Source organism: Dermacentor albipictus, chromosome 3 (assembly GCF_038994185.2).
Source record: "Dermacentor albipictus isolate Rhodes 1998 colony chromosome 3, USDA_Dalb.pri_finalv2, whole genome shotgun sequence".
Classification (NCBI taxonomy): domain Eukaryota; kingdom Metazoa; phylum Arthropoda; class Arachnida; order Ixodida; family Ixodidae; genus Dermacentor; species Dermacentor albipictus.
The window spans coordinates 50,987,195-50,995,098 of record NC_091823.1 but is presented as its reverse complement, the minus strand read 5'-3'; positions in this window follow the sequence as shown (position 1 = coordinate 50,995,098).

The window sequence follows — 7,904 nt, the reverse complement described above, 5'->3', positions numbered from 1 at the left end:
TCTGCTCCAAGGAAGGCCAAAGTGAACGCGCCAGCATAGCGCAGGAAAAGAACAAACAAGAATGCTCCAATACCCAGCTGCAGGCGCACAGTCTAATCTCACTACCTGCCAACGATTTCACTATGCAGCCAGCGAGTCCTGCTACGAGCTTCACGCAATGCTTGGACGATGACACTACCGCAAATTCCTCGGGGACTTCGAAGTGGAGACGAAACCGCTCCAGCTTGAGGTAGAAACAGGTGCTGCCTGCTGCCTGATATGCCAGGAGGAACATGGAAGAGGGACGCGGTCCGGCTTTCAAGCGGGCCCCTTGGCTTGCACACATTGTCGGGTAAATAACTACTCATCCTGGGCTCCACACAAGTTCGTGTCACGTTCAAATCAAGTGTCATGTTCAAATCAAGCTTCGGTTGCTGGTACAGAAAGGCACCGGATACTTCCTCCCCGAGTCGGAACGCGTAACAACGCCTTAGGAGACAGTTCACGCAGGCTTCACTAGCCCTGTAGAAGGCAAAATACTGCTAATTGTTGTGGATGAATACATCAAATGGTTGGAAGTGCACTCCCTCCACAATACAGAGTTTTCGCAACTTACGGGCTCCCCAAAAAGCTTGTGACTGACAATAAACCGTCCTACGTTTCAGTAGAAGCTGAGAGCTTCCTAAAAAAGAATGGGGCGACCCACGTAACAAGAGTATACCGTGTCACTCTGCAACGAATTGACAAGCAGAAAGGCTTTTGAGACGAAAGAAGTATTACCGAAAAACAAAGACGGAACGAGGACGCTCCCTCAGTCGTTGCAGAATTAAGCGCCACTTCCTTCTATAAATCGCTATCATCATCACAATCATCATCATCATCATCATCATCATCATCAGCAGCAGCAGCAGCAGCAGCAGCAGCAGCAGCTGCGCTCACGCGCATATTCAGCCCCAAGTAAAAGAGACATATTTATTTTCACAAAGGCGGAGCGGTTGGCTTGCTCTGCAAAAGCGAACAAAACGCATACCGCCTGCAGAGCAGTGTCAAGAACATCTCGGTCTAGGGCAAGCAGTTTTCTCTCGAAACTTCGCAGGGAAGCCGATCTAACTGAGGGAAATGTTGGGCAAAGGTAAGGGTCCTAGCTCCCTGGCTCCTGGCTCACTAAAGGACCCAACGGGTTATTACGCCGCTATTGCCATCAAATCAAGCTCGCCGTTTTCAGACACAACATGGAAGACTTGGTGGCACAGGATAGCAGCTGTACGCCTACCACGAGAAGCGTTCCGGCCCCGTTTATTCTTGGGCTGCAAGCAGATAACCTCACGTTGTCGGAGGCCACTCCTTCAGAAACGCCAGAGCCTTCGCAAGCACCGGCGATCGAAGCAGAGATCTGCACTACCCTTGATCACGCAAGTGTGGAGACAGAGCCGAACACGACTGCGGCGTCACGACCTCAGCAGGAACAACGCCCTCCAGATCGCTACGGCGAGTCCATCTGAGAAGGGAGGAACGTGTTGTGTACAAGCGACGGACTGCCGTTCCTTGCTGGAGGAAGCACCGTCGCGTCAGTAACGGGAGGCGAAACACCTTAATCGTGTTCCGAGAATCCTCCGTGGCCCCGAACATCCGGCTACTGCGCACCGGTGGTATGCTTCCTCGCGCGCATGCCGCGCTCACCAACGCTTCTTTTTCTTTTTTTGTCGAAAGTAAACTTGGTCTGTGCTCTGTCCCCGACGGATGCTCATTCTTTTCAAAGACGGGACTCTACCCGCAACGTAACAGTGACATTCCAGAATCCAGTATTAGGTGGCAAGCGCATGAACATCAAAACCGTTGAATTTTTTGGACGACGTGTTGTAACAATGGATGCTTCAGTTGTCGGTACTTAACAAATACTGTTGAAAACTTGTCAGGTTGTGTTCAAAGCCTATTGTATGCGTGCTTGTTGGCGTGACTATTCACACAATGGATCGCCAGCTGTGCTGTGCGATATTATTCCTAATAGCACCTATCATCACCAGCAGTTGCAGCCTATTTTTATGTCCACTGCAGGACTAAGGTCTCTACCAGCGATCTCCAATTACCCCTATCTTGCACTAGCTTATTCCAACTTGCGCCTTCAAATTGCCTAATTTCATCACCTCAGCAAATCTTGTGCCGTTGTCTACTGCGCTTCCCTTCCCTTGACACCAATTCTGATCAGAATAGAATAGCACCTGTACTGTTTTACAAACAACACAAATGCCACAATATTATGAACTTGTTCGATTGTTTCGCAGTTTCCTAATACTGGCTTCTGTGGTTGAAGTGCGAAATGTGCAGAGACGAAAGCTACTAGTTCAGATACACTGTTCTCTTTTACCAGGGATGCGACGTATCCAAGCTATACATGCATGAAACACCTTTCATTACGTATATGTGTCGCGAAGTGAACGAATTAGAAGATACTTCGGCTACTCCGTTTTTCTCTGTTCAAAAAGTAAATGGTCTCACACAATTCAAGTAGCTACAAAAACTGACAGCTGTTTTCGTTACCACGTACACGACATCCACAAAAAAAAAAAGTTTCTAGCCTCTTGTGGGGGCGTCCTCCGTGCACTAACGTGCATTCTCATTTTTGCGCTGCGAAGAGGCTGCCGCGCTTGAGAAAAAACGCCGCTCTTGAAACACGACATATCTACGCAGCAAAAGCCTAAACCGTTCTTGTGGCCCCCGCGGCCAGCCTCAGCCTTCCATCAAGGCGTGCCAGAAACATCCCAGTTAGCATAAGTATACCGGACAGAGGCACGCGCGGGCCCACTGCTTCCTCCTATAGATGTCTTGCCGTGAATGCTTAAACGAAACGACGAGAGTCGAAGGTCGAAAGAGTGAAAGTAGCCCGCCTGTTGTGCGGCAGGCATTCTAGAACAGTGGGCACTTCTTCATCGTTGCTCTCCGTGAAGACACCACTGAGGGCATCCCAAGGTTTAGAATAGCTAAACATCCCGGAAACCGAACATAGCGGAATCGCTAGGTGGGTGCAGCGTTTCGGAAGCTCAGTGGCCTCAGGTGGTCTTCCGATCAGAAACGTGTAACGCATATTGCCACAACCAAGGCCTCTTTACCACCGCTGAACCTAAATGGCTTTTGGTTTCTACTGCCGAGTACGAGGTTGAAGGTTCGATGTCCATCTGGGGGAGGCGGCCGCGTTTGGACGGGAGCGGAATGCAGAACCATTGGGTCATCGTGCTTTCAGTGAGGAACGTCACAAAATTAACCCGGAACCACAATTCCGGTGTCTCTCACAGCTTCCTGTGTTGCTTGGGGACGTCAAAACCCGTCATTCCTTTTCGTCTCTCCATGGAAACTCCGTTGTTGTATGTATCTGCCTAAGCGCCTAGGGTACACATGACATCAGCGTTCCCACCGCGACTGAATTTGTTTTTGCGGTCAAGATTATCCTTAAGACGTACTGGTGGGCTAGTTCAAAAACAAGAAAGGGGCTGGCAGATGGAATGGCACACTGTGGTATAAACTTTTTTAAACAGGGTTGAAGTACCTCAGACAGGCTGGCCAACGTTTCGATAGGTGGACCTATCTTCGTCAAAGGCGGCCGCCTTTGACGAAGATAGGTCCACCTATCGAAACGTTGGCCAGCCTGTCTGAGGTACTTCAACCCTGTTTAAAAAAGTTTATACCACGGTGGGCTAGTTGGTTAGTCATGATGGAGTATGGCAGCGCACTTTGAAATAAGGATGTAAAACAGAGTGAGAAAACAGGAGTGCTGAGCAGATTATCCTCTGCTATTCATGTGTACTTACAATAATGATTGGCCGAAATCTGCAATATTCTATTTGGCAAATATGTTAGTCGCTCGCGTCGCCCTTCTCAAGTTCCTGCTTTTATTTGCAGTCATATATTCCTTCCATGAAGGAATGAATGAATGAGTGATGGCTTAAAGAGATTTATGTCCGAAAGCTACCAGAGCTGTTGTATATACGGTGTGATGGGCTACAGCTGTCGTTAATAGCAGAAATTACGGGAAAGACATTACGATAAGATTTGCCAGCCAAAATGCTTAGTAGTGGCGGTGAAAGAGAGGTAAAGGATAAATGAAAGGCAAGGAGGTGAACCCAGACTGAGCCCGGTTGGCTGCCTTGTACTTGGAGAAGGGAAAAGGGGTAGGGGAGATTAAGAGAAGAAGAGAAGGTCCGCCGTGGATATCGCCGACGTAGTAACAGTTCTCTGCTCTATATCACACAGGGTCACTCAATCCGGTAACCTTCAGAAATAGCAGGCCTTATGTAGCTGCGATATGCGAGGCTCAAGATCTCAAGATCTCAAGATCTTGCTCAAGGTGAATGGCTTTCTTTCCAACTGATTTAGAGCTGTTCAGAGTCCATGCCTGATAATAATAATAATAATAATAATAATAATAATAGTAGTAGTAGTAGTAGTAGTAGCAGTAGTAGTAGCAATAGTAGTAGTAGTAGTAGTAGTAGTAGTAGTAGTAGTAGTAGTAGTAGTAGTAGTAGTAGTAGTAGCAATAGTAGTAGTAGTAGTAGTAGTAGCAGTAGTAGTAGCAATAGTAGTAGTAGTAGTAGTAGTAGTAGTAGTAGTAGTAGTAGGAGGAGGAGCAGGAGCAGGAGTAGGAGGAGGAGCATCATAGCGACATGCAGGTTGTGTTGGCACAGCTTAGACAGAGCAGGATGTCTGTAAGCTGCGACATAGCGTGCAGCAATTCATGCTTTCTCAGCAGGTAAAGCACGTGAGTTTTATATGGCGTGGTGTGGAGTGGTGGCGACAAGGCCGGCGGCTGCGCACCCTGGAAAGTGCGTGTGGGTCAGCCTCGGAAGCGGTGAATCTCATCCCGACCTTCCTGCGGTGAAGGCGCCCAGAATCCAACCACGAAGGTCGTTTCGCTCGGCTTGCGTTTCCACTTTCGCCCTCGAGCCCTTCGCTGCACCGTCCTGTTTGCGTGCGACGTAGGTGACTCCCGGCAGCTGTGTAAGAAACAGCGCACCAAAGGGGCGGCGCACGTATGCGGTTGTTCGCGAAAATCTCCCAGTCAACGGCTGTTTACGCCATTGAAGCTGCCCTCCAAAGGTGTCCCTCCGCTGTCGCCTAATATAGCGGGCTCCAAGGTTGGCAGTTAGGTGCAGGACCATACCCCTATAGGTGTGGGGCCACCATTGTTGGAGCATTGATGGAGAACCACCTCTGTGTATATTCATGTAGACTTTGTGCGTCAAAGAAAAAATGGTCACGTGAAAATCAATATAGCGGGTGCTTCAGAATTATGCGCTTCACGTGTCCTTTACTCAACACGCGTCATTTTCAGAGCGTTCACATGATTACCGCTGACCTTTGATAAAGACAATTAAGAGGCCTGCCAATGTGAGCAATCAGCATGCGTCTATTAGGACCTCTTTAGCCGCTCCGTTTTATTTGATTTCATGCGTAAGTTTATTGCGCTAGGCAGCAAAGTTTTTTTTTTTTTTGAGTGTTTACGGAACCTAAAGAAAGAAAAAAATAAGTAACGATACTGTTTGCTCTCGCCAGATGTAAGTGCCCGCCGTTCTTATATTTTATCGTAACGTATTGTATTTCTGTTAAACAACTGTATTTCTGTAGATATTTAGTCATCTTTATTGGCCACGTATTGGGGGAAGGGCCAATGTAAATTTTTTTCCGGATCGAGTAGGAACACGAATCAAGCAGTTTCGAAGCACCTGCGTTCAGGACAGCTATGTAAATACTACGTAAGACATGTAATATTATGTTATTACTAAGATATGCTGTCGCAAGATGAACAAACGAGCTAGTTGACCGACTGCTACCTATGTAATAGGGGTTTATGGTCAAGCTACTTATGCAGCTTTTTTACTCAACTGTCCCCATATTCACTGGCCAGATAAATAGACTTCTAACTTCAAACTCGGTTCACCAAAAGGTTTTGCTGGTGTCTCGTTAAGGCCTAACTACCAGAAGGTGACGTTAGATAAGCGTTGAAATAACGCATAGCATCAATCGAATAAAGAACTAAAGGTAACTCGGCCACACCACTTAAGCGTCTCAGGGAGTACGCCTTTGTAAATAAATAAATAATAAATAAATAAATAAATAAATAATACATTTTGACCAGCACCAGGCAAGTTGAGCAGAAGGAAATGGAGGCATAAGGTCAGGCAAATCTACACTTTTGCTTCGGCGCCTTCTGTGGTGATTTCCTCCTGCACCATTGAGATTCATAAGCATGCGGACCACTAACGCCATCCATCGACAGCGAAAACAACTTCATTTCCGGAAGGAAAGGAGGATGGAGATGGAGGCATGCGTGACGATCAGCTGCCACGAGCAGCGCGAGTCATTCAAATCTCAAAAAGTAGCCGTGCTTCGAGATCTCGTTCCTGTGTGCCGCTGATGAGAGCAGCTGGTCCGCAGTAGCTCAATTTAATATACGTATGGTCTCGAGGGGTAAGGGTGTAGGATAGACACATGCATCACAGCGGAGCAGGGCTTGTAACACGAAACACGAGCATTCCTTCCATTAATAAGCATTGCTTGTTCCAAACGTTCGATATGACAAAACGAAGAGGCTTTAGTTTGGCTGCTTTCGTAGAGTGTTCCAGTGCGGATGTGTTCCGTATACAACAAGGGTGCAAGCTAGATTACTAACATGCTATACGGCAATACCGCATTACGGTCTCTCCTCAATGAAAAGGAAGTACGATAAATTTTCAGGTGATTGAGAGTTCAACAAAATATTGACTGGTCGGGTGTCACGATGAGGAAAAAAAGTTGCAATACCTGATGAAATTGAAATTTTTATGGGTAGAAAAGAAAACGCATTGCGGAGTCATATAAGTCGCTCGATCACAGACAACTAGACCTATCAGAATGCCCCTTGACTAATTACGGAATGTTCCTTGCAAGCATCGACAGCTGCGGGGTTTGCTGCTCTTCGTAGCGCACTGCGCATAATTCGTGAGGAACCACCTCCAAAATGGAGTGTTTTCAGTGAATTTAAGGCAGGTCTATGTACATTGCTTATATAGTATAGTTGCTATATACTATAGTTCTAGAAATTTGAGAGCTCCTTCATCGCCTCGTCGAGCATAGACGCGATGTCACATTTCAGTGGCTCCGTAGCCACTGTGGCGTAAGGGGCAACGAAGATACCGATGAAGCTGCTTGATATGCTCGTGAAGAGTGCGTGCAGCAACCAATCCCACTGTCAATTAAGAACAGGGGCAACAGCGAAACTTGGAGTGCTTGCGAATGATGCCACACGGTCGTTGTGGAACACACCTAGTTTCCAGCACACACGTCTGCATCTACTGGGCTTCTGTCTTCGACTTCGTCCTCCACCGTGGTGATTATCCTGACCCGAGATAACAGTATACTTTGCCGACTGTGACTTAGCATCGCTTAATTTTTTTTTGCGTTCTGTATCAAAAGAGAAGATAGTGCTGCGTGTGACTACTGCGGCAGCGAAGAAACTGTTGAACACGTTCTTTGCCGTTGTCCCCAGTACAGCGCACACAGGCAGTCACTCGCAATCGCACTAGACCGTCTTGACGACCGGACGCTTTCAAAGCAGGCGGTCCTGGAACAGGGTTTGGGCACGGGATAGTCGGTAATCTATTGCAAACATGACTTACAGCGCGTGCATACACAGAGGCGTACTCATGCCGGTTTTGTGCTTTGGTGGGGGAGGGTGGGGGGGAGGGGCTTCTGTCTTGGGTGTCTTTGTATATATGCGTGTTACTCCAAATAACAATCAATTGGAAGTCAGCGCTTGTCTTCGTCATTCTTGTCGTCCCTCTGTGTGTGCACGCGCTTCAAGTCAGGTCCTGGAACACCGGCCTATACAATAATTACACCCCAAGTCGGTCAAGGCACTCTTGAAGTTTTTGCGTTCGAGTGGCCTATTAGAGGGA